We start from the raw sequence: 25,486 nt of genomic DNA on the forward strand, positions 1-25,486 counted from the left end.
TACATACACTAATTGGAATGGACTTTGATTTATTTTCGGCCAAAGCATGCCACCTCGGCAGTATTATCCAAGTAATTTTCTGTCTCTGTTATAACAGGCATCTTGGCTTCATTCATGAGGAGTTAAATTTTTGAGAGATTTGACACAGGGACGCGGGTTGATACCCTAATTTAACTAACCCTTGAATTTCGTTGAACTCAATTTGTATTGCAACTCTCACCCATAGTTAGCCATTATCTTCCTTATAGTTCGGGGTTATCTTCTTAACCGAGCTCATTGAACGGTCGAGTGCCCGTTGCTACCACAGTCTACATAACCAGAATTTTTTTCAGCTACGGATTATGAACTTGGCACACATCACGTAGTTAAAAATCAGAGGCAAGGTAAAATATATTACTTAAATTCATACATATTACCCAACATATATCTAATTAAATACACTTTCATGTTTGCTCATTATGCACAAAATAAACAATATATAACAAGCATCCGAAAGTGACCCTCCAATATTACACAATGTTTATTATCTGATCGCATATATGTATAACAATAGCCACAATAGCAATATAACAACAAATATTGACTTACACTTGACTCGATGTGCACACACACAAGTTAGGCAAGTGACTCTCCTACAAACCACTAATATGTTGTGGGTGTTGTTTACAATCCTTTCGATTATTGATATCTGCAAGCATGTGTGTGCATTTTAGCAGATCCCTCAAACACTTGAACTTTAATGGCTTGTGACTACAATGTTTGGCTATACAACCACACAGGCAGGCAATCAACCACACCCAAACAACCTTATAACCGAAATTTGTTGTATGTATGTATGTGTGTGTTTTATTCTTATGCGGGAGTGTTAGCATTTTCGAAACTATATGACCGATCAAATAAGCAACATGCAACAAATTGTCAACACGCCAACATGTGGAACTCAATTTCTAAACAAATTATATCAAATATTCACAGAAAGAAGAAATAAATTGACCCATAAAATATAAAATCAGAATTATTCGGGATGATGAGATCGATCTTCATATATAGAATATTCAGAGTCTTCGGAACTTTCATACCAGTTGAGTTTTCATACTCCAGAAAATTAAAAATTTCTATAGAACTCTCTCACACTTCAAGGTTCTGGAACCCGTGTTCTATGGTGATCTTTGATATGTAATATTCATAAGATCACATGACATAAGAAGGTAAAATACAAAACGACACTTATTATTATCGCCACTGAAGTCTAGTGTAGACTATCTAGTTCTTCGAACTCGGCGGAAATGTACATAAGATCCTCGATGTGTTCGATATTATATTTGAGATCAATAGTACTGAGATCTACTGTCTGATCAATAACCTTCGAGGAAATTATTTTACAAGACAGCTAGTATTTCAGCCTTAGCCTTATCAGCCTTAAATTATGAGAACTAGGTTGAAGAACACATGATTTATGTATTTCAAAGCTGGCACAGTCACCCGAGAGTCTTTCATATATAGTATCCTCGCAGCCTTGAAAACACGCAATTCTTTATCAGCACGTACACCGAAGATCGTTTCTATCCATATCTCGAGAACACCATCTTGTCTAACGCTTTTCTCCATTCTGGTACTCAAATCATCACAATTTTCTTACTAGAAACTTAGAAAGTCAGTTGAAATTTGACATATCCTTCCAAAATTATGTTGTAGATATTCAAATAAATTTAAAAGTTTTATCCCATAATAAATCTTAAAACTTTTACCAAATTGTATTTCCCGACAAAATACCACACAGAGCCATTTCTATTTGATATACGACTATTATATAACTATCACTTGTGGCGATATCACTCGCCCACTTGTTATACACTAGAGTTTCACTTGCATGTCACAAGTGCCGCAAACCGCAAAACGTTCATGAAATCAAAAGTTTTCAAACGGAATAACTCAAAAAGCGCGCCAATTTATCATACTCACATGTGTTACAACATATCAAGCATACGGACATTTGCAACTGTTTAGAAGAATTCACAGAAGAGGCAGAATTGCATAGAACTAACACTAACCTTGCATTTGGAACGAACTTGCGCTAGAGCAATAGAAAAGAGATCAGAAGCCAATCAGAACCGGCTTCTAATACTTCAACACTTTGGCTCCAACCCTGTTAAATAATTCAAATCAACTTGTACAATTGTTGTTGTTGTCAAAAAAGAAGGAAATTTGCAATCACTTTCAAAACGTCTGCACACACCTCACTTCATCCTTACATCATTTTTCTTATGCCAAACAATTTCATTTCGTTTTAGAAATTCACACCGCTGCGTCCACATTTGATTCACTTTTAGTGCTGGCGGGTCATCGCACACGAATGGCTGTTTGAAAAGTTTTCCATTTATCAAAGTTAGTGGCGCAAGACCGCTATGTAGATATGTATGCCTGTGTGGCGAAGAAACTACTTTTAGATGAGTATGAATGCATGCGTGTGCTGAAAACATGTTGCTCATACGACATGGCGCACACTTCGGCCATTAAAGCACACATATTTGGGTCGTTGATGGTGGATGGTGGGAAATTGAATTAGAATAGCGTAAATTTATTAAAAAGTGTCCACAAGAGATGGAGTCTACTTTAGGTAAATTAAAATGACATTAGATAAATGGTTACTAAGAATGTTTGGTTGTTTCTCAGTGGAAGATATTGTCATAAAATTTTCGAAGATCTTTCCAGAGTTGTAGGTTTTCTAATTTGTCTTCCATGGATATTTCCATAGGATATTTAACTATCCCTCGAGACAAAGATCATACTTGAACAACTAAAGGCAAGTTATTTGTGAATTTTGTGAATGAAATTGGGTCTTATCTATTCGGAAACCGCCTCGAACCCAACGCAAATCTGCTTAGCCGTTTTATATCTATTTCAACTAGTTGGATGGAAGGTACTATTTACATGATTCTAGATTATCTTATATAAAACTACTCAGACAACTCTGAGGAGCCCCAATGAATGAAGGACCGTGTCAAGATCATGTTAATCAAGCTCAGCAGCCCTTATTACAAAATAATATGTAGATTGAAGGACTTTCAGTATAAATGAGCACATTTGTTGTTAAAAATTTCCGATGATTGTAGTATACGCTATTACATATAACGAAATTATAGCAATAGCAACTGATATCTTCGAATTGTCGCCTAACTGAATTTCTTATCGTGCAACGCTGCTTTCAACAGTTCAAATAACGCGCAGAGGCGACGCCGTCAGAAAAACAAGCGAAGTCTTAGATACAGTTAGAAGCGTAGATAAATACTCGTGGGTACAGTTATATGTTGATATGTACCGTTATAATTGTATAGTTGTCAGTGCTGAAATGCATTAGGCCAACAACTTTTCGGTCATGTTGCACGATTGAAAAGTTTCTTAACGCGCGGCGCGCATAGCGTTCCGTCATTCCGCTTGGCATGCCGGACAGCGCGCCGCACATTAACTCAGCTCACGGCAACTGCTCTTCGCTCTTCCCTCTTCCATCGTCTCTGTTATGGGTTTATTGCAAGCATCATGGTATCATTTAGCCATTCAGCCATTCAGCCATTGCAATAAGCAGAAAGTGTGTTGCAAGTTGCCAGTAAGTTTGTGTGCGTTGTGCTGTCTATGATAGTGTCGCCAATGCGCACGTCCACACGTGCTGTCGCTTTGCCATTGTTTAATGGTCACATTAAAATGCCTGGACGCGCAGCCGGCAAGAAGTTAGCGCAGCTGGGTGGGGTTGCAAGATGTTAGAGTAGCCTGCGGCGTGCAGTGTCTAACGGCCATGTCGCCAAGTTTTTCTTGAGTAAAGTGACTTTTCGCTGTTCGTTGAAAATAGTAAAAACGAAAGAGGATAATGGACAACAAAAAATAAATGCGAAAATATATAAGAAAATTAGAATGTGAAAAAAGGACATGGGAAATGAAAAAAAAAAAACGTCGAAAATGCACATGAATAGAAAATTTCGCATACTTTAGTCCAGCACATGCGACATTTTAACGGTAAACTTATCAGACATTCGGGATAAAACCGCATGCCATGTGCTATGCTATGCTATGCCATCAATTTGACCATTGAACATATTTGTTTCTTTTTTATTTTGTTATAAATTTTTGCGGTGACCAATGAACTAGCATAGCTGTGGAGTCTACTTTACAACAACAAATGATACGCTACCTCTCTCTACCAGTGGCACATAGAGCGACAACTTGTTCAAAGTTAACCATTTAGCAACATATGGCGTCTCGCCGCTATTATTCGATCACCTTAGGAAAAGCCAAGCTCACTCCAGTGACCCAGTCAGACCCTCATACACATAGGTACATATATAATCATATATTTAAAATAATATATGAGAGTACAAGCTCCCAAGCTGAATGCTTAGTTCAGCGGGAATTGCCTGATACCAGCCAGGTGCACAAATACTCTCAAACTTTCTTAACTTTTCTATCGCATATGTGTTCGTTAACTTTCTATTAAGGAGACACACATATACCACCGATTTGATTGTTCATATGCCATTTGTTGGCGATAACAATCTGCCATTATTGAGCTTCAACTATGTGGCAACCACGTGGCTTTGCGTGAACTGCATTACGTAGTGTTTGTGAGCCCTTAAGGTAAGTACGTCAGAGACCGGTGGCATTACAGTGACTTGGTCTACAAAGTTGTTGCGTTAATTATAGCAATAAGGCAATAATTTGATATCATTACTAGCAGCCGTAAGGTGAACAGCAAATGTGTTATTAGAGCTGTAAAGCTTGACAAGGCGACTCGAGGCAACTAAAGTGGTCAGCAAGTTTTAAAATTTTTTTTTATTAAGAATAGAATTATGAAAAAATAGAAAAACCTCACATATATTTAAAAGTTCAACTTAATAGTTAAATCGCACATAATCACACAGCGCCATATAGTCTGCAGCATAGCTGAAAAAAATTTTACAATATTTATAGCGTCATCTGGCGGATTTATTTATATCAACCCTTTGGTATCATAAGTCATCTGAAGTAATGGTTTTTATAAAAGAAGTAAACTTTAAAAGGTATTGGATGGTTCTCGCAGCAGTAGGCTTAACATTATTTCCCCAAAAACCAAACAAAATTGCGGAGTTTTTCGAAACAAAAAATATCAGTTCAGAGTTATTAGGATTTAGAAACCTGAAATCTGAAGTTTTAAATCTACTAAAGACAGGATACCGATTCAAAAATTGGATCTATCAGTGATGCTCGCACTATACAGAGCGCCACCATTATAATAACTGAACCGTTTTGAATGTTTTTTTCTCATTTCAATTCTTCTGGAATATCTGAGAAATTTACTGAAATTTTCGATAAAAACATTATCCACAAGCACCGTGTTTCTGATGATGCCATGAAAAGTTATAGTTCGTTTTCGGTTTTTAGACGCGATATTGTTCCAATGCCTTCAATGGTGCTTAATTTATATAATGTAAAATGAACGAAACAGAAGGACTTCAAAATTGTGATATAAAGAACGTAGGCGTAGTTGTTAACGGATTTGGCCAATTTTAAATCTGTGTGAGCCGAATTTCGTTGAAATTGGACGATTAGTTCCTGAGATTTGGTTTTTGAGCCAACAGTGGACAGCGCCACGACCATTGTGCATTCTTTATACCAATCTTAATGCATAAAATGTAGGGTTTATGGTGTTTTTCGTGACTGAATTAATGTGCTAATCGAATAAATAAATTCAAAAACAATTTTGAGGTCTAAATATTTGCTGTGAAATGCCCATACGTTGGTTCTTCATCGCACGTAATTGTACGAACAAAATTTAAAAGTCACAGAACCAAGGTCCGAAAATTTGTATATATAGTGGGTCTGCTATGAGCTACCCACCTTCTACTTTTAACTAAACAACCCTCGTTCCACTGTCCAACGATATCTCAAACGAAACACATAAAATAAAATGAATGAAGATGAAAATGATGGGCTTATCAGTGAAACAGTCTGGACTTCAACATAAAAACCATTTAAAAAAACAACAAATCTAAAATCAGACTTAACTAAATTTTAATATCCTATAACTCAAATAACAGTAGCTTACAGCGCCATCTATCTTTATATTTGGCTAACTATAACTCTGTTAGTAACTATATTAGAATTTTAGATTCAACCAAATTAAATTAGCATAAGTACGAAAAAACAAAGGCAACGCCAACTGCGCTGTCAACATCAACTCGAACGCCGACGTCAGCGCACTTAGTCAAAGTAAAAGCAATAGTAAAGGATTTTAATGCTTTGCACTCAAAAACACTTGAGCACAGGCTTAAGACCACAACACAAATCACCTACAGCAAGGTAACAACACATGCACGTGTGTTTATGCTCAAGTGATTTGTATGGCCGCAGGGAGTAAATGAAAGTGTGCTGTGAAAATTTCAAAAACAAACGTGAAAAATCAAAATAAATACAAACAATAGTGTCGAATAACTACAGGGGGCAAAGCAACAAAGTAACTGTACAAAGGAGGTGAAAATAAAAAAGGAAAAAAAAAAGTCTAAAAAAATAAACGAGCCTAAAGCGGCAGAGAAGTTTACGCAAACACAAAACAAAAAATTTTCAAAAAAACACTAAAAAATAATAAAAAAAATCATCAAAGAGATTCCACACTGAGACAATAACCAGCTGTAACAAAACACAACAACAACGCACAAGTTTGCCACGCACAACCAAGTCGCACCAGAGCCTCTCAATAAGCGCACAATCGTTTAATAAAGTTAAACAAATACAACAATAAACTTTAATATTTAGCTAATAGATTACTCTCACCTTAACACTTGCGAGCGGCACTCACTTCGTATAGAGCGCTCGTATTTACTTGCACTTCGGCAGAACAACAACAACGAAAACTAGAAGTTAGCTGTTAAGACTAAGTGCGCTAAGGAATTTCTTAGATTAGCTTCTTGTAAGAGTTAGATACCCTCAACTAGCAAAGCTAAGAGAGAGACAGAGTAGTGGTGGCTTTCTTAAGACCGCTGAGCTTGAAATCTTGAGAGTGAAAGTGGACTTTAAGAAAAAGTGAGCGATTCTTAAAAGACTAGACTTCGATATATGAAGAGAAAAAGTCCAAGAAAGCAGAAATTCGTGAGAGTGGCAAAAAATTGTTAGACTAGAACTTACAAAGTCGCAGCGCATAAAACACAAACAACAGCAACCAAAAAGAATATAAGGTCTTGAGTCCCAGAAAACCTTTGAAATTTGTTTGTGTGGGTGTACAACAACACCACAAGAAAAAAACTTCAAACGCAATGTCCGCCAACGAAGCCGGAGAGGGCGCTGCTGAGACGGCCGCTATGACCAACGGCGTTTCAGCTAACGAGTCAGCGCCAGCAGCGTCAACGCCACCGCCAACGTCACCTCAGCAGCAGCAGCAACAACAGCAGCCACCAACAGCTATGGACGATGGCAATGTAACGGCACAAATTAGTTCTGCTGCACAGTTCGAAGGTGGCATTTCAACATACGGTGCGGTCAAACAGTTTAACGAAGCGGGCAATAACAACACTAATTATACGAAATCGAACGGTTATCACCATAGTCCGAATAATCACTATAACAATAACAACAATAATTTTGATGTGGTTTGGGCTGCGAGATCAGCTAATCCCATACAACAGCATCACTTACGTCAAGCCGAGGACTGTGATAATGAAGATTACGAACTACAAGGCACAGCTGGTGGCTTAAGCGGTGATCCGATCGGTGATAATTGGCAACAGCGTAACGGTATTATCGGCGCACCGGCTAGTGGACGCCAGAATCGCGCCTTAAGTCCCACTTACGTCGATAATATGAGTGAGAATTCGGAACAACCGCCGGTAGTGCCGCTAGTACGCTCCAAATCCCGGCCAGAGTTATCATCCAATGCGCACTTGAAATCCGCAATGAGTGCCGCTAGTCGCTACAATAATCTCTCTTACTGGAGCGCGTCGTGTGGTCTTCTATCGCAATGGTGATTCCTTCTTTCCGGGTGTGGAGTTGCGTTATCGCCCGGGACGTGATATCACCTCGTTGGATAGTTTGTTAGATAAGATTTCGCCGAAAATGGATTTGCCACGTGGCCCCTTATGTGTTCTTAATGGACGGTGATCGCAAGTATCACTTGGATGAGCTCGAGGATGGCGCTTCGTAAATGGTGTCGTCGTTCAAGGCGTTCAAGGCGTTCAAGGTGAGTGTGACGATTTCTCGTTTCCCAACTCAATAAGTATAACTGTATGTGTGCGAGCGTGTTTGCCGGAGTTTAAATATAGCTACGTCTGGCACATGTGACTGTATGTTGACCTCGCCTTTGTCCCCATTAACCTACTAAAATTCGCCTGCTCTATCCTCTCGCATATATCAAGCAGCGGGTTACCGAAACTCAACTCCAACTCAACTCAAATTATGTGTTTTTTCTCGTCCAATCTCACTTCGTGCATATATTTAATGGCGTGTACTGAGGGCACTTTTTGTGTTTTGCATTGCAAATATTGTGTTAATTAAGATAAATTCAGTAGAACTAACAACCTATAATATGTATATACATACATATGTGGGGGTTGTATGATATAGTACTTGTATATAATGGCATGTATATGCCAAGTCGACTCTAACTGGAGCAGTTCACGAAAATCACGAAATCAATAAAATTTGAATATTTTGTTGTTGTGCTGTTTTGTACTTACTTCTTTTCAACTACTTGTACTTCTCAGTTTTTACTTTCATTCACACCCACTTTTGTGGTTATTATCGCAAGCGTCCACTTGACCGGCCTCATTCACATTCGCTGTTTTCTGAAATATCGTTTGTGCAATTCCTTTACCTCCAATACTTTTACATTCGAATTGTTTTTGTTGCTTATTACATTATATTGCTTTAACTACGTTGACTACGGTGTGCGGTGCGTTCGTCGGCTGTTAGCCCTTAGAACATGCTATCAAAATATTTCATATTGCACATAAATACTTCCTAAAGATCTGTAGAGATTATGGGTTGGCTACTAAAAAGATTATAATTTTAAAAGTTGTTTAGCAGAACCAGTGTTCTCTCTAGAAGGCGAGCTATTATATTAGATTGACTATATAAAATATGGAATACGATATAAGTTGATACTTGAAATAATTTTTAAACGTTTTGTAACGCTAAATGTCGTTCTGAACTTCGTTTCCATCTAATGTAGTTTATGATATTCAGAGATCTAGATGATAATCGTCCCGAAAATTACTCCGGTATCCGGTTGATACTTTTCTAAATGGGCAATAAAAGTCGTACCTGTTGAGGAACATAACCCACTGAAGTGTTTCCAGGGCCAGAACACCTTTCCTTTCCTTTCTCTTTTTATTCAGACGACAACTTCATAATACCCACCTTCTTATTTGCGAAGAACTCGGACAGCCACTTTTCACAAGCCTCTTTTGAGTTCAACTTTACACCACCAAGGGCTCCCGTAGCTTTTAACGAGTCATCAACGAAGTATGTGGTCTGGCGTTGTCATGATGGAAAACTACACCCTTCTTGTTGGCCTATTCTGGACGCTTCTGGTCGATCGCCTGCTTCAAGCGGTCCAGTTGTTCCCAGTAGATGGTAGAATTAAGCGCCTGACTATATGGGAGCAGCTCATAGTGTATGATTCCCTTCCAATCCCATCAAAGGTTTTGCTGTCTACCTTGGGGCCGTCAATCCTAGCTTGGCCACTGTTTGGGACTCATCGGCATTCGACCAACACCGTTTTCGCTTGATATGGTCGTATGTGATCCATTTTTTGTCGCCATTCACCATCCGCTTCAAAAGTGGGTCGAGTGCGTACCGTTTCAGCAGCATATCGCAGGCGCTGATTTGGTCCACAAGGTTTTTTTGCGTCAAATCATGCGGCACCCAAACACCAAGCTTTCTTTTTGCATCCAACCTTCTGTAGATGGTTTAAAATGGTTTGGTGACTAACTCCCATCTCTTGGGCGATGTCACGAGATGCCACATGCCGGAAACGTCGAAACTATTCATCCGCAGGAATAGGAGATATTTGGCAACCTAATATTTAGGAATAATTAATAATAATTCTTTGAAAATTGCCAGATTTGAATAATAAAAAAGTTTTTGGAGAATTATAAAGAAATCCTCACTAACAAAGAAATTTTCGGCTTGAGTTGCCTCCTACCTAAAAAACATAGAATTTACAAATTGTAACAAAAGAGTGATCAAAAGTATTATATTCAGTAGACCATTCGGCAGGTTTAAATTTAGACATATTTTCGAATAGGGTTGCCAACTAACATATAAAGTGAGAGATTTAAATGAATTAGCCTTCCGAAAGCCTATCTGAAAAACATCTGGGAGAATTATAAAAATTATTTTCCTCAGTGTAACCTCACATTCCACCTGTTTTAATCGTCAATTTCGCACAACTTTGTTACTTTTCTTTACACTTCTTTCTTAGCGGTCAGTTACTTTTCTGTGATTCTTAAAAACAACAAGCAGTCAAATTCTCACTACCACCACTATACCAGCAAGCAAGTAGAAACAACAACAACAACAGTAAACCAATAAAAAAGTGTGTACACAACACAGCACAATATGCCAATGAAAAATGAGAAACTACAAAGAAAGAAGGAGAAAAAAGAAAAATTTCGTGGTTTTGAGTGCTAGGTGCACAATATTTGATCAAAAAACGGCTAGTGGAGCAATAGTGGACTTTTTGAGAGTGTATATTAGATGTTTGGCGAATGCTGTAAAGCACTAAAACAACAACACGACAGCTTTACAAGCACTTTATATGAAATCCGGCAACTTGCAACTTGTGGCAAGTGGCATGTCGCACGTTGGTGGGGAGTTGGGGCCTTAAGTGAGTGCGTGAGTGATTAAGTGTGCCTACTCCGCGTACATATGTATGCATATATGCTGCTCTTTTATTGCAGCTGAAGAGGGTGTGTGGGAACTGGCACTATTTTACACTTTCATGATGAAACTCGCACGCAAATCCAAACAATTAGTTACCGAACCTTTCGAACGCGAATATGGTCCGCGTGGCTAGTCATCAACGCGGCTTGGGTGACCCCATAAGTGGGTCACCAACATATTATATGCTATACACCCGGCGGATATCGTCGTCCATGTAACGTAACTCATTCCGATCAAACATACACACAACTCAATTTCGTTTCAATTCGGTTACCACTTTACATCCTGCCCTCTTGTGTGTTGAAATCTCCAGTCATTTTCATGGATTGTCGGCGATGGTGCTGTAGTGCAATGCTGTTTAATTGCTCTCTTACTTTGCTGGTCTTTTGTCGGAAAGTTTTACTTTTATTTGTTTTCTATTTTGCTTTTACCGCTATGCCAACGGTGATTTCATTTTCATTGGCCACAAAGTAATTATCGACTATTAGATTGTAAATTAAAATGCTCACATTACAACCTGTTGTTTGTTGGTTTTCTTTATTCATTTTCATGCTGATGCAAGAAGTTGTAAGGATATTTTGGTTACTAATTGACTTGATGGTACTCTAGCGGCACAGTGGGATAAAAGCATGGCAAAAATTATTTTATGAAAAAAAGTACTAGATTTATGTAAGCTCTAGAGGAAGTCTGGAAGTAGCAGGATCAATGGTATACTGCAGACACTAAAAATCGAAGTCTATCCCTTGGAAAGAGAAAATTACTTTCCATCTAAAACATTTTATTAACCGAAAGTGTGTCTATAATACTCGTACTTATTACTTATTCAAGTTGGGTCACAGCCTTCCGAAGTATATCGAAGGACCCTAAAGAACCCAGTTAAACGCTGCAGTTAAATTCCTCTCTCTTTGTAAGAAAATGAGGAGCATCGATTAATCCCTGCAGACAATCTATCTATGCAGACTTGGATCAACTCTAACGTTGAAAATGTAGCGTATGGTGTTTCCATACATAAGTATAATATATCTAGGCACACCAGGACTCCATCTTATACCTCTGAATAGGTTTTATCTTCTCTAAAGTCGGTCTGAAAGAGAGTGCCAGATATAAAACAGCTGATTTTTTGGTCCTATTCTCTTATTCTAAAATTCTATAAGGCTCTGGGAAAATATCTATCTTCTTTGAAAGAAAAAAATAGTCCATGCAGAAGTCGACAACTTATAAATGCGTGACGATACTCATATGACTTGCGTCCAACTACTTTTCCAACTATAAAATTATCCCAAATTGTCCCACTATGCATCATAGTTTATTTTATTCTCACTTCTACGCTGACTTTCAAGCACGTCGTACTCGTAACTATTAGTTGAAGTAATACCATACACATACCATATACAAAGCTACTCCTTCACTATAAATGAGCAATTCGTATATTCAAGCGAGAGGATGACCACTCTGGCCACAAATCAAGTGTGTACGAGTATGTAATGCATAGAAAGCAGAAATATTTTATGGATAAAGTTTAATATGAATTATTATTAAAAACAGAAATAAGTGAGTAATAAAGGGTGGGCTAATGAAATGTTGATCTCTAGGTTTAGTGCTGTGATATTGGTTTATTTTTTATTGGTTAAGCGAGTGTGAATAGAACCCGGAACTGGAATATAAATTCCTTGAGAAAATCAAATTGAGATTAGCAATTTAGAGAGGTTCTTATACAAATTCTGGATTTACACTTAGATTTGCTCCACTTGGTTTACGTGCTTTGACTTTTGAAATTGTGTATGAAGTTGGCTGCGGTTCACCGATATTTTGAAGATTTCATCATATGTGAATTGTTTTATTTGTGAATTTCGAACCACCCGTTAAACTTATATGGAAACACATATTCATGCAGCTTAGAAACATTCTCCACTACGATTTCTCGCATTTATATGATTTTACGAGTGTACATTTTATGTTCGAAAATATGTATGTATGTATATATTTGATATGTTTGTATGTATGCAGTGGGGTTTTTTGCTTCCCTTTTGGACATGTTGAAATTAAGTTATAAAACGAGTGCTTGTGCGAAATAATATGCAAATGGTGTTGTGCAAGTTTATGATAACATTTTAAAATGCACACTCACTGAAATATACATATATCCATACATACATATGTAAGGTAAGTGCACTCAAAGCTAACTAAAATTACTTTAAATTTTTTTCCATGAAATGAGAGCAATACTTTTAATTGGATTTATTTGCCGGCGCATTTATTAAAATTGATAAGTCACAAAAAATAACAGAATATGACAAATTAAAGCGGCAGAATTTCAAAGCAGATGGAAAAGGGTTCAAACTATTTGAATGAGTAAAAAGTTTTTCCAATGAAGCAGAGCGCAGATCTGTAGCTTTAAAGGACATTGCGCAGTTTGGTATTAAAATTTTGAATTTTTTATTTTTTTGAGTAAATTTATTATCCTTGAATTCTCGATTTTATTATCGAGCACGTTTAGAGCTATGATGAAAAATTTCAAAATATACATGTTGGAGCTTCTCTAATTCGCTTCTGTTATACATTATGAATATGATTTTGCGAACTTTCAGCCAGGATAGCACCAAAAAAGGTTAAGTTTCTTCAGTTGACCGGCAAGACCAGTACTTTAGAAATCCTCATACTAATAAGCTTTTTAAAGCCATTCTATATTCTATAAAATGTGGTTCTTATAGTATTTCTACTAATCTCTTTTAGTTATGATTGGTGCTGTCTAAGGAACTAGTTGTTTTTGTTGACTATTTACAATTTATTAATAATTTATAAAAAGGAATAATGATAGAATTAGTATATTTTATGTTTAAGTAATTTTATATGATAAGTTTATATAAAGAACTCGTGCTTCGTTGTGAAATTTTGGTTTATTCAAATTTTGCATCGATTGCATCGATTGTGTTATCGTATTTATTGGTGGAACTATATTTTTCGAATGTTTATTAGACATAGGTACTAAATAATTCAAAATTTTATAGAAAATAATCGATATTAATTATTTGTTTTCTGATGAGATTTATGTTTCATCCTAAATTTTCTAGGCCCCACATATCAAATAGTAAAACTTTTATTTGGATTTACCAAAAATGTCAATGATTATCGTATTCAATTGACTGTTTCAGTACGTTTTCAAGTGAGATTAATTTTTCTTTCCCAACTTTCCTAAGCTCCAAACACTAAATAGTGTTTTTTGTTGGTTTTACAATAAATCTCACTATTCCTCGAAATTAATCGACAGAGATTTTATGTTTTTTGCTTAAATTACTTCTTTATTCTTAATATTCTACACCCCAAGTACTAAGCATGAAATTTTGTAGCTCTGATTGCCGAAAATTTTAACCGTTATCGATATTATTCGAGTGCACCATCGTGTTTAGTGGAGAAATTATTGGTTCAATCGAAAGTTTATCGAAATTAAGCGATTTATTCCATCACTATTACCAAATGCAAAAGCTTAACATGCAAATCATAGTCAAAGAAATTCACTTGCAAAAACAAAACTCCAACCGAATATCACAAAATCTCAAATTTTTCAAAGTCACCGAACGAGTGAGTGAACCAAAAACACTACCTGTCAAGTGCGTCACGTGCCACAACACTCCAACTCAAGCGCAACACCAGAAAGTAAAAACTTTACACATTTCACACATGCATGTGGGTATGTCAATGTAAATGGAGCATAGGCCCACTTTTGACTTCCTTTGTTGTGCGTCAACGGACCAGCAAAGAGGAGAAAAAAAACCGCACCGCGAAAACCATAAATTCCAATTGAGTTGAAAGCCTTCTGCGTGTGAGCGCCGTGTAATGAAGAGAGAGTGGTGCTGGTGGTGTGGTGAAATCGCTGTTGTGACCTGCGGACTTTCGCTTTCACTTTTTTACAGCACCAACGCTGCTATCAGCAACGCTGACAGCGCTGTCAACGCGCCGCAGCAGAGTGTTGAAGTAAGGCACCGACAGCAGCGCCAACGGTCGACATGCCACTCACTCAGGTGGATAAGAGCCAAATGGTGAGCAGGCAGGCCGGTAGGCTGACGTTCTTTTGTACCACAATTAGCGCACTCGCAAAAGTGTTTTTACACGCAAAGCGCTCAGTAACGGCTGTGGCGTTGGGGTAGTAGTAGTAGACACGCCGCCATTGCGCAGTTCGTCGCTTTTGCGGATGTTCACTTCTTCACGCCAAAAGGCATTCATTTTGCTAACGAAAAATCAGAAAAAGCAAATGTGGTTGGTGGCTGGTAACAGGTGGCAGGTCGGCCTTTGAAGGGATTACAAGGTGTAGCTAACACTTTAAGTGATTGCCCTAAGGTAAATTGTCGGATTATGTGTTATTGAAGGCGATTTGTTGTTGTTGTTAACTGTGCTGCTGACTTTCTGTCTCTTACGTGTGAGTTTTCGCTACTTGGCTTTGCCGCAAAATTGGTTGCCACCTCCCAGAGTTAATCAACTCAAATGCAATTTCCACGAAAGCAACAACAAGTGAAACCACTAAAGTAATTAGCGTCAAGGCGCATAGCAAGCTTATGACTGCGCTGACAAGCCAACGGCATATTTTATTAAAACAATTTCACCGTTAAATGCACTACCGCCCAAATATCAGGCGCTTACACACCTCTCATCAACCCTTCAGCGGCACTTTGTCTAACTGATTACCTGTTTGGCGCTCCTGGTTGCACTGATTGCTTGTTGGCCTGATTGCCTGATTGCAGTGCCCGAACTGGGCTGGGCTCTGCCGCGAGCTCGTTTATTCATCTCCTCTACGTACCGCCTCCACTTTCGCTTCCACTGCTGGGTAGTCCCAATAATTACTGCAATTTTTTAATATCAACCTTCCACCCGGTGATTGCGCTGCACCTTTATTGTGGCGAATGAGAGAATTCATTGAAATATGCAAAAATATATTGCTGTCGCTCTGAATCACTGCGCTGCCGGAAGCGCTTTCATGGAAAATAGTTTGTGTAGTTGCAAAGGAGGAGTAGTACTAGTATGGTAGGGGTGGTCAACATATTAAAAGGCCATGCATAATACCTGGAAGAAAGCTATGCAATGCTGCCTATCAAACTAGATCATTCATTGTATAAAATAGGGATGTAATTTACTTCGATGCCTTCTTGAATAATCTCTTATAAGATTCGGTTCCAATTGATGATTGACGCCTACATAAAATTTAACAACGATGGGACCATCAAAAAATACGACAGTCGGGTCTACGTAACCGGAACGGACCCGGACTTTTATCCGGCCAAGTAATGTCGATTCGGCAGTATTCTCAAATTTATTTGGATAATGTTTTCCGCCACTACAACTGCAACCTCCGAAAAACTGCATCTAAAATTCATCAACAGTTCGAAGTCATCTTTGCATTAATTTTAAATTAGCTATCAGTGGATCTTCTAATGGAGTCTAATATCTTTCGCGAACTCTTGTCGAGACAGTTATGTCTTTTATAAGACTGTTCTAACGAATCTCACTAGGGATCTGATATAATTTTTTCATATGTCACAAATCATTTCAGCCCACAATTTGTACTAAATATTCCGCAAACTACTTTTAAATCCAAAATTACAAAAATATGGTAACACTCGCATCAAGCATTTCAAGTAACGCACCTACTTCCTAGTTCATTGATGGGCTCAATTGCTTAGTGGCAGGACTATCTGTGCTCTCTACAAGAATTACTATTACAATGCCGTTATAAATACATTGACTACCGTTAGTAATTGAGAGCACTAGCACAAGGTTATTGGCATGTCATAGGCGCGACGTGTAGTTAATGATAGAATAGGTATATTAAAGGTGCGACATAAAAATTGAGTGACGTTGACTTTGGAAGGAGGAGAAATACACATTTTACACAGCTGCTGACGAGCAACAGGGGGCTTGAAAGCATTAGTTGAGGTAGGTGGGAACAGCATTTTGAGGTATAGAGGGCTTCAAAATGTCGTGTAGTTGCATTAAAAGCAATCATTTAGGCGTGTAAACGTGCAAAAGGCGGTACGCTTGGCCAATGGCGCCCTTAGGAGGATTTCTGCAGCGACGCAAAGGCTTGAGGTAAAATTTTGAGTTCGCGCATTTAAAAAACAAATTGTGCCTTAATTGAATTACAGGCTGGGCTGCGATTGCAAAAACGATAAAAAAACTTAAAAAGCCAATAACACAAAGGGCAACGCACTAAAAGGCAAAACAATATGAAGCAAATACAAGCGCTTGAGGTGAAAAGTGCAAGCGTGCAGCAAGCACAAAAACAGCTGTAAAGTTAATTGTCACTTTTTAAGTTGGCAACAACACGCACTCAACTGGCTAACATGATTTACAATGCATTGCTAATTATAAGCGCTACGTGTTGTTGCAGTTTTGCATTTTTCATCGTAGTTGTTGTCGTTGCAACGTTGCTAACGTCAACATTTAGTCCACGAATGCACGCATTGTGTACTGTTTTTTTGCATGTGCACTTGCCTACCTTTTGGCGCTGCAACAAGCATGGAAGTACAGAAAGAAGTGGAGAAAGAAGCCATTAATAACAATAATAATAAACGTGATTTTGGCGCGTAAAATAGCTAATGCAACAAGGTCAGTTGCTCGGGTAGGGGATTATTTGGATGCACACAGCAATTTTTTACGCGGAAATGAGTAATTTCGTTGCCTACATATAGGAGGGTATTATGATTTATGAGATGCGTTAGTTAAGTTTTGTGGTGAAATTACACTTGGGCACTTCCAGTAAATAGAGTAAGCGAAATTATAAGTGATATGTTGATATTATGAACATTGTGTGGTGGAGAGCGAAGATAGTGCTAGAGCACATTGAAGAGTAGTTATGTAAGCTACTGACAGTTGACATTCTGTGTAATGAATAGTGGATATCTTAGAGAAAGACTTCATCCTCGAATTCTGATTAACTTAATTCCTGGAAGCAACATGGAATAATTGATCAGTTTTGTCGAGACCTAAAATATATTTGCCTTTAGCAATGATTGAGCCAGTCAGAAAAAGAAGTCAGAAGTCGCTTCAAATGAGAGAATAACGTGAATTATCTTATAGAACCTTGAATTTACCCATCTAAACTTAGAAGCAGGCAGATTGATGAACTTATATTACTTCTCTAGAGCCATCCACACACTCAAACAAACAAGAAATCTCATTTTAAGTATCACCATGCACAGCATGTATGCCCAAGTTACAACAACTCACTTCCTAACCTTACTATTGCTACATTTTTATGAGTACATTTGCTTGCCGCCACATACACACCTGTTAGCAGTAAGAGTACCTCAATTCGCACACGTTCATGACCCACTTGTCGAGTCAAGCGTTGGGTAGACAAGATTAAATGCAGGACAAGCGACTTTGTGGCCCCATGACAATGATGATGCCTTCTGAAAATTGGTTTGCTGGTTTTGTTATTTATGAGTGAAGCTAGACAGCTTGTACACACCTCGTTGTTGTTATTTTTGTTGCTGGTTAACAAACATTACATATTGGATTTCTGTTGTTCTTAGCTCTCATTATCCGTTTTGTAATTATTGCTGAAGACTTAAGCACTTTCTTGGGCGCAATATGCTGTAAATACATCCGTATGTTTACAAAGGCATTTCCTGGTTTTCAAAAACTTTCACTGAACCTTTATACACAGTTGCTTTGTTGTGGAATCTACTAGTTGCTCTTTGCTTTAGCAAGTAGGTACTTACCACGTGCTATGTGTTAGAGACAATGATAAATGTTCGTTAAATGTTTATATTAGCATAATTTCTGGTGTTACATGGTTGCTGTTATTGTTGTATATACCTAATAAGCTTATAATTTGACTAATGTGGTGGTTCCTAGCAATCAATCAGCTGCTTTGAGATTTCCTAGAATTTTCAAACCATGAAATTTTCGGATTCATTTTTTTTTGCTTAATTGGGAATAAACTACAATATCTAGAAAATTTAAATCAAGTAAATTTTCTAATAACGATATTTTAGTTTTTTTGGAATCCCAAAATCCCGAATTCAGCTAAGTTTATAATTATTAAATCCCGAAATTGTTTTTTTCTTCAATGCCGAAAGAGCAACTTGGCAAGAAGGGCTGTTATAAAATCCCAAAATTTCAGTACTGTTTTTTCTAATCAAGTTTTTTTGTTATCAAATATTACCAATTACGATTTTCAGACGTTTTGTTAAAACCAAACTTTCTTCATAAACCCCTTAAAACAAACAAGCTTCCACAGACTAATATAACAGAGACCGTCGCTGTACGAAGCTGCATTTAAGCAGGCACACAATCACTTGACCTCCCTTCCTCTTGGCATGATGTACTAATTGGTATGAGTTATGTATGGCAAATTGCTTATGAATGCTTGCATGCGTGCAATAAGCTGCATATTTGGACACACCTGCACCATACTGAGCATCTGTGTGTGAACAAATTCATCTGGACTCACATGAAAATTTGTTTAAGCATGTACTCGAATGATGCAATCACACATATACACATGGTTGTAGACAGACATAAATAAATGTTTTGACAAATGTATGCATGTTTTTAGTTGTGAATATGTGTCCTTGTACCGTTCACTCATGCATTGCTTATGTGCGTGTAATCTGCTCAGCAACAGCTGTTTCGGGCCAAACACCCACTTACACACACTTTCGTACATTGTACATTTCTGTAGGTATACATGAGTGCGTACGCAGATAATTGTTATTGTTTTTGACAATTGTTATAGGTGAAGCATATAGCAGCAGTTTGTAGCAGTTGCTGTGGCATGCAATATGCTCAGATTGCCGGCTTTTGTTATTGTATTGTGACACATTTGGAGACATGCCACACGGTTGTTACTGTCACTAGCAATCTGTAGGATGAGCAAATTTTCCTGTTGTTGTTGTTGAGTATAAGTGTGTGTGCGCAATGTTGCAGGTGGAAGTGATTTTGTGCAACATTTGCGATTAATTTGGTCATGCTAAATTTATTGTTGCCATAGGCAAGCGTATTTATGTAATTTCATATATGCTGAGATACATGGCTATTAAGGCTTTTGAAAAATGAAAAAAATATTAATTTAATTTAACAAAATTTTGCAAAAAATTAAAAAAAAAGAAAGAAATGAAGAAAAAATAAAAAAAATGTTTAAGAAACAATACTGAAGAAAATATGTTAAAAAAAATATTTAAAAAAAATTTAAATATTATATTTTATTGAAAAAAAAAGATTACAACAAAACATAAAAATAAGTAAGGAAAGGCAATGGTTGTCTGTAATCGAACATTTTATACTAATAATCTATATTTCATATTTACCGATATATGGCATATGGGAGTCAGAGAAAGTATAGCCCCACTTTCAGCATAGAATTTTGGAATAAGGAAGTTGTGGAGGTTTTTAACCGAATTTCGTTGAGTTTGGTCGAGGAGTTTCTGAGATAAGATATTTGACCACGACCATCGTTTCTTTTTAATGCAGCGTTTCTGTACCATCTTTTCCATTAACTTTTGTATGGGAGGTAGTCGTAGTTTTAATCCGATTTCATTCATTTTAAAGCTATATAATGAAGTACCTAAGGGAAATTTCTCCAGAATTTCTTCCAAAATCCAATTTCAAAATTTCTAAAAAAAATAACAATTATATTTTATAACCTCAAATACTTTTTCTATGTCCCTCTGGCTCTGTAAAGTGGTAGTTTAGCTTTGGAAGGGAAATTTTGATATTTTTAAATAAATATTATATTATACATATGAACATATAATACATAAAGTTTTAAATCCTAAATTTTCAGCAACATCAGTTTTATGTTTTTTATTCCTAATTTTAATAAAAATATATATATACATGTATCTCATATTATAAAAATCATAATTTTTTATACGTATTGTATGATTTTCTTACTTTTCCAATAAAATAATTTTACCGTGAGTTTTAATGCAATTTTAATTTATTTAACTTTATGCTTTTTCAATATGCGTTTGGTGAATTTCGTTTTTTTTTCATTGTCCTAACGATTATTGAGATATTTTCAGTTTCACCGCTAACAATTGCGTTTTCACTAGCATGCGGAGAATAAATACTCGGACATGCAGCAATTTGTTTACATGTTTGTACGTATGCGTGTATATGAGTAAGTTATTTTTCCATATACCTTTATTGTTGTTCTATTTTATTGCTGTTATTTGAAAAGGATTTTTACAATGAATTTTTAATTGTTGCACGTTTGCCAGCCGTCCAGCCCTGCCAGCAGTAATGTTACGTGCCAATCAGTTTCATGTTTATGCAGCAGTTTGCAGAAATCAATACAAACATGTGGTCGAAGAGGGAGGTGGGCGTGGTTATTATCCGATTTCTTTCATTTTTGGACAGTATTAAGAAGTGACTAAAAAAAACACTGTAGAAAGTTTGGTTTATATAGCTCTATTGGTTTCCGAGATATGTACAAAAAACCTATTTGGGGGCGGGGCCACGCCCACCTCCCCAAAAAAATTACATCCAAATATGCCCCATCATAGTGCGATCATTCAAACCAAATTTTATTTGTATACCTTTATTTATGGCGTTTATATTCGCAACACACATACACACAGTGTTTGCCAGAGCTATTTTTCGCCGATTTTACTTAACAGGATTAAAAACGAAGAGAGAAAGATAAAAAGGCAACAACAACAAGTCTAAATAAAAATTGCAAACCGTTACGGTAAAAAATACAAATGAAATAATTACAACAACAAAATAATCCCACACGTCAGCTTGGCAGCAGAGCGTAAGCTGGTAAACACCGTTGCGCCAACCACACCATTAATTGAAACAATTTGCTGCAATAAAAGCTTTGGCAAGTGGCCGTGTTGGAATACCACACCACGCACTTAAATCTGAGCACACATGCAAATGCAGTTATATACACACATAAATACAAAAAATGTTGCATGCAACCGTGTGTGGCACACATATATAACCGTATTTGTATACCGCTTATTTTGGCTGAGCTTGCCATTTGTCAACTTTCAACCTTTTTCGCAGGTCTCTCCATCCACCTCTCTACCAAGCCTCATCATTCATGCAACGGAAATACTTTTTGTTGACGAAAATTTGCCGCCATTTTTCTCTTTGCAACAAAATTTGCCTCCACGACGACAATTAATTGTTGTTATTATATTTGCAGTATTTTTGTTTTCTCTTTTCTGTTTTGCTTTTACTTTCCCACTCCTTTTTATTATACTCGTATTTGTGTGCCCTTTTTACAGCACTCGTTATTACCCACTATGAATTGCATTTAAACTGCACTGATTTATGAGCACTTTTTCCAATTCAATAACTGCTTGCTGTCACACCTTTTTTTCTGTGATTTATATTCGCTTTTTACATATCGTCTCATATTTTTTTCATGCATTATTTTTCGTCTTCTTTTTTAGAATTTTTTCGGGTTGAATTGTATATTAATTTTGTTCTGAGTAATTATGTGTCCAATCTAGTGTTCCATTATCTTCTATATAGATTCTATAAGCAGATTTAGGTCAGGTTCAAGGCGCTTTATCCAGACTTTATATCCAACTATAAGTGCTTGACGGGCTCAGACTTGGCTCCAAGTGTAAACTCCGTTTTGAGAATCAGCTAAAGAATATGTATAACAGAACCCTAACTTATGTGTTACATCTTACTACATCTCTTCCTATTATTTGTATATATCTCTTAAGTATTTTTCTCACTCCTATTCATATTGTCACTTCAATTCTGAGTCTTTTTATTGTTTTATAAGTATGCAAATTCCGCATGATAAAAGTGCTTATGCAATAATGCTTTACATACCTTTTCATACATTCTTTTCTTTTTTCCTTTAGCACATTCCGCACATTTTACGCCAATGGTCAAATATGTACCTTCATTTGTTTATTGTTCTTCTTCACAACAATTTAATTTATATTCGCAATGCGGCATTGAATTAAATGTCCTTTTTACGTTTTTTATTAAACATTTTACGATTTTCGTTATTGCTGGTGTTGTTGTGCAAATTTCCACGCACTCAACCGCCATCATTAACCAACCACACCATCCGCCATTTGTCACCGCAATGACGCAATTAAAAAAAATAAAAAATGAAAATACACGAGCGCTCGACTGACCTTCTGATACTGATTTAATTGCCCAATCACTGCGGAAGCATGCAACGATTGGTGGCGTAGTGGGTGTTGCCAATATTGTAGAAGTGTATAACAATATTTGGGCTCATCTTGTGTGGAGTCGGGAGGGTTTTTGGTATTGCTTGTAGAAGTCTCTCTAGAAGTCTAGAAGTCTTTTCTCTAGACGCTGTGATTTGTAGCGAATAGTTTAATGATGCAAACTGGAAACGGTTTGCGATTCAATTGATGTCACTCAAGTGATAATTAAATTGGATGTGATCTGACAATTACATTTATTTGAAGTGTTGTGAATTGAAGAGATGTGACTTTTTTCTCTGGAGAATGTTTAAAATCGAAAATATTTCTACAATAGCGACACCTTTTGAGAAATTTGATAGAAAAAATTCTTTAAAAATTAATTTAGTTGATTGTACATCAAATTATTAAAACATCATATAAGATTAAATTGAATAAAGGTCAATAAGATTTACATTTTATTTCAAAAGTACTTTCATTTCTTTAATCATGACAGAATTTCATTTGTTAGTTTATTGAAAGAAATCACTCTGACAGACTGTGGGATTACACTTGTAATAACCAGCTAATTCGTTTTTTGAACTGACAGTTATGTAATCAAAAACATTCCATCATAAATTTCAAAGTACATTGACGTCAATACAATGGCTGTGGTGACACGAAATGGCGTTGGTCAGCTTAAATTGTCATTTTGAAAGAGACAACAAACAAAAAACTATTTCACAACAGGAAAAGGCAACAATAAGACTATGAAAAACCAAAAATAGAACAGCAAATATTACAGAGACTCAAAAATAGCCTAAAAAAATATAAAATGTGGGCTTCCAACAAATGGACAAAAAAGTAAATATTTTCTGTAGAACAAACAGAACAAAATGTCCCTCGTATACTCAAAACTCAAATTTTCATTAATGAATATTAAATCCGGTATATATTCGCATGATAGGAAAGAATAAACAGCTTAGAATACGATTCCTGTGCTTTCTTCTTAATTATTAAAAAATACCTTTCTATAACCTCTGACTAATATTCCATAATTTCAACTGTTATCTAACTTTCCTTGCCATTTGACTTCGAGTGTATTTGGATGGCACTCATTTCGTCGGAAGTTGATTTCATGTCACTTTGTCGTTCTGTTAGCAACTTTCATAAATTAAGTTAGCATACAAGAGTATCCTCGTGACAACCCAGTAACAAAATGGCGATGTTCCTAACGTTAGTTGTTAGTATCCGAAGTAGGGATAAATTCGGAGAGTCAAGGTACCACATTTGCCAAAAATTCAAACGACTAAAGGGTATATAATAAGAGCAGATAAAACCGATTTCAGAAGACCAATGATAATAAAAAACGAGTGCTGAACTAACAGAAAAGTACCATTGTGGAATGAGCCCTATAGTGCCTCTCTTTGGCCACGAATTCTTATCGAGTTGAAGTACTCTTCCCTTCAAGATACGTCTTAAAACTTCTTGGGATTTATGAGAGCAATTAACGACAGACTTGTCTCAAAACAAAGGGCAAGTTTTTTATAATTGGACAAAAACATTACAACTAATGATAAACGAAATTTTTATCTCAGCTTCAAGTTGGGTCTGACAAGATCGTAAGAATCTCAAACGAACCACTGAACCCTTTTTTATTGCCTTAAGACCACCTAATTGCTCACTACAGAACTGTTTAAACGATCTCAAGTTCGGAATCTACAAACTAAAGTACACCAATGCGATCTTTCTGTAGATGCATAGCTGGATTTCTTGACTTAGATACCAGAATTAGGATTATATTGCTTTCAAAAGAATCGAAATAACCTCACAAATCCATCTCAGTGCAAGCAAAACTTTCTCCACGGACTACTGGGTGTATCCCTACTACTTCACCATTGCAATGTGTGTGAGAATTCCTCAAATATTTATAAACATATCGCCTGTCTAACCGTAACACAAAGTGTAATCCAACTGAAATGTAACTTTCCACCCATCCTGACAATGTTCATAAAACGTGCAACATTTGAACAACAACTTAATATTAAGTGAAAACGTAGACAAGAACAACAACTAAACGAGGAAACAAACAAACACAAAATGTGACTGTTGAAATGTGGCTCAACCGGAAATGCAATGCCAACTATGCTGTCGTCAGCATCGTACATACATACCTTACATACGCATGTATGTGTGTATGTATGTATGTGTGTTATTGTCGCCAACATCATTATTGTCATTATGGGTATAACGAATGACCGTTAAGCGCAGTGTTGAATGGCTGACAAGCAAGTAAGTAAGTAAGCGGACAGGTAAGTAAACATGCAGCGTTGCTAACAAAAATCGCGAGAAGTATGTGACGTAACACATGATGACACAGACATAGATATATACATTCATACAGTTCCGCTGCTGTCCATAAACCGCAGTTCACCGGCCACATACCACAGTGCGCAGTG

At 36.8% G+C, this 25,486-nt stretch overlaps 1 protein-coding gene and 1 long non-coding RNA gene across 2 annotated transcripts in view; one reads left to right on the plus strand and one right to left on the minus strand.

Annotated features, from left to right (window-relative positions):
- Positions 1-22,818, minus strand: part of LOC128921298 (uncharacterized) — a 97,995-nt gene extending 75,177 nt beyond the window's left edge. The window contains exon 1 of the long non-coding RNA XR_008470746.1: positions 22,702-22,818. This is a non-coding gene — a long non-coding RNA (uncharacterized LOC128921298). The remainder of the gene's footprint in view (positions 1-22,701) is intronic.
- LOC105220458 (Ig-like and fibronectin type-III domain-containing protein 2) overlaps positions 1-25,486 on the plus strand; it is an 804,343-nt gene that overhangs the window by 392,915 nt on the left and 385,942 nt on the right. The window lies entirely within an intron of this gene.

Source organism: Zeugodacus cucurbitae, chromosome 4 (assembly GCF_028554725.1).
Source record: "Zeugodacus cucurbitae isolate PBARC_wt_2022May chromosome 4, idZeuCucr1.2, whole genome shotgun sequence".
Classification (NCBI taxonomy): Eukaryota; Metazoa; Arthropoda; class Insecta; order Diptera; family Tephritidae; genus Zeugodacus; species Zeugodacus cucurbitae.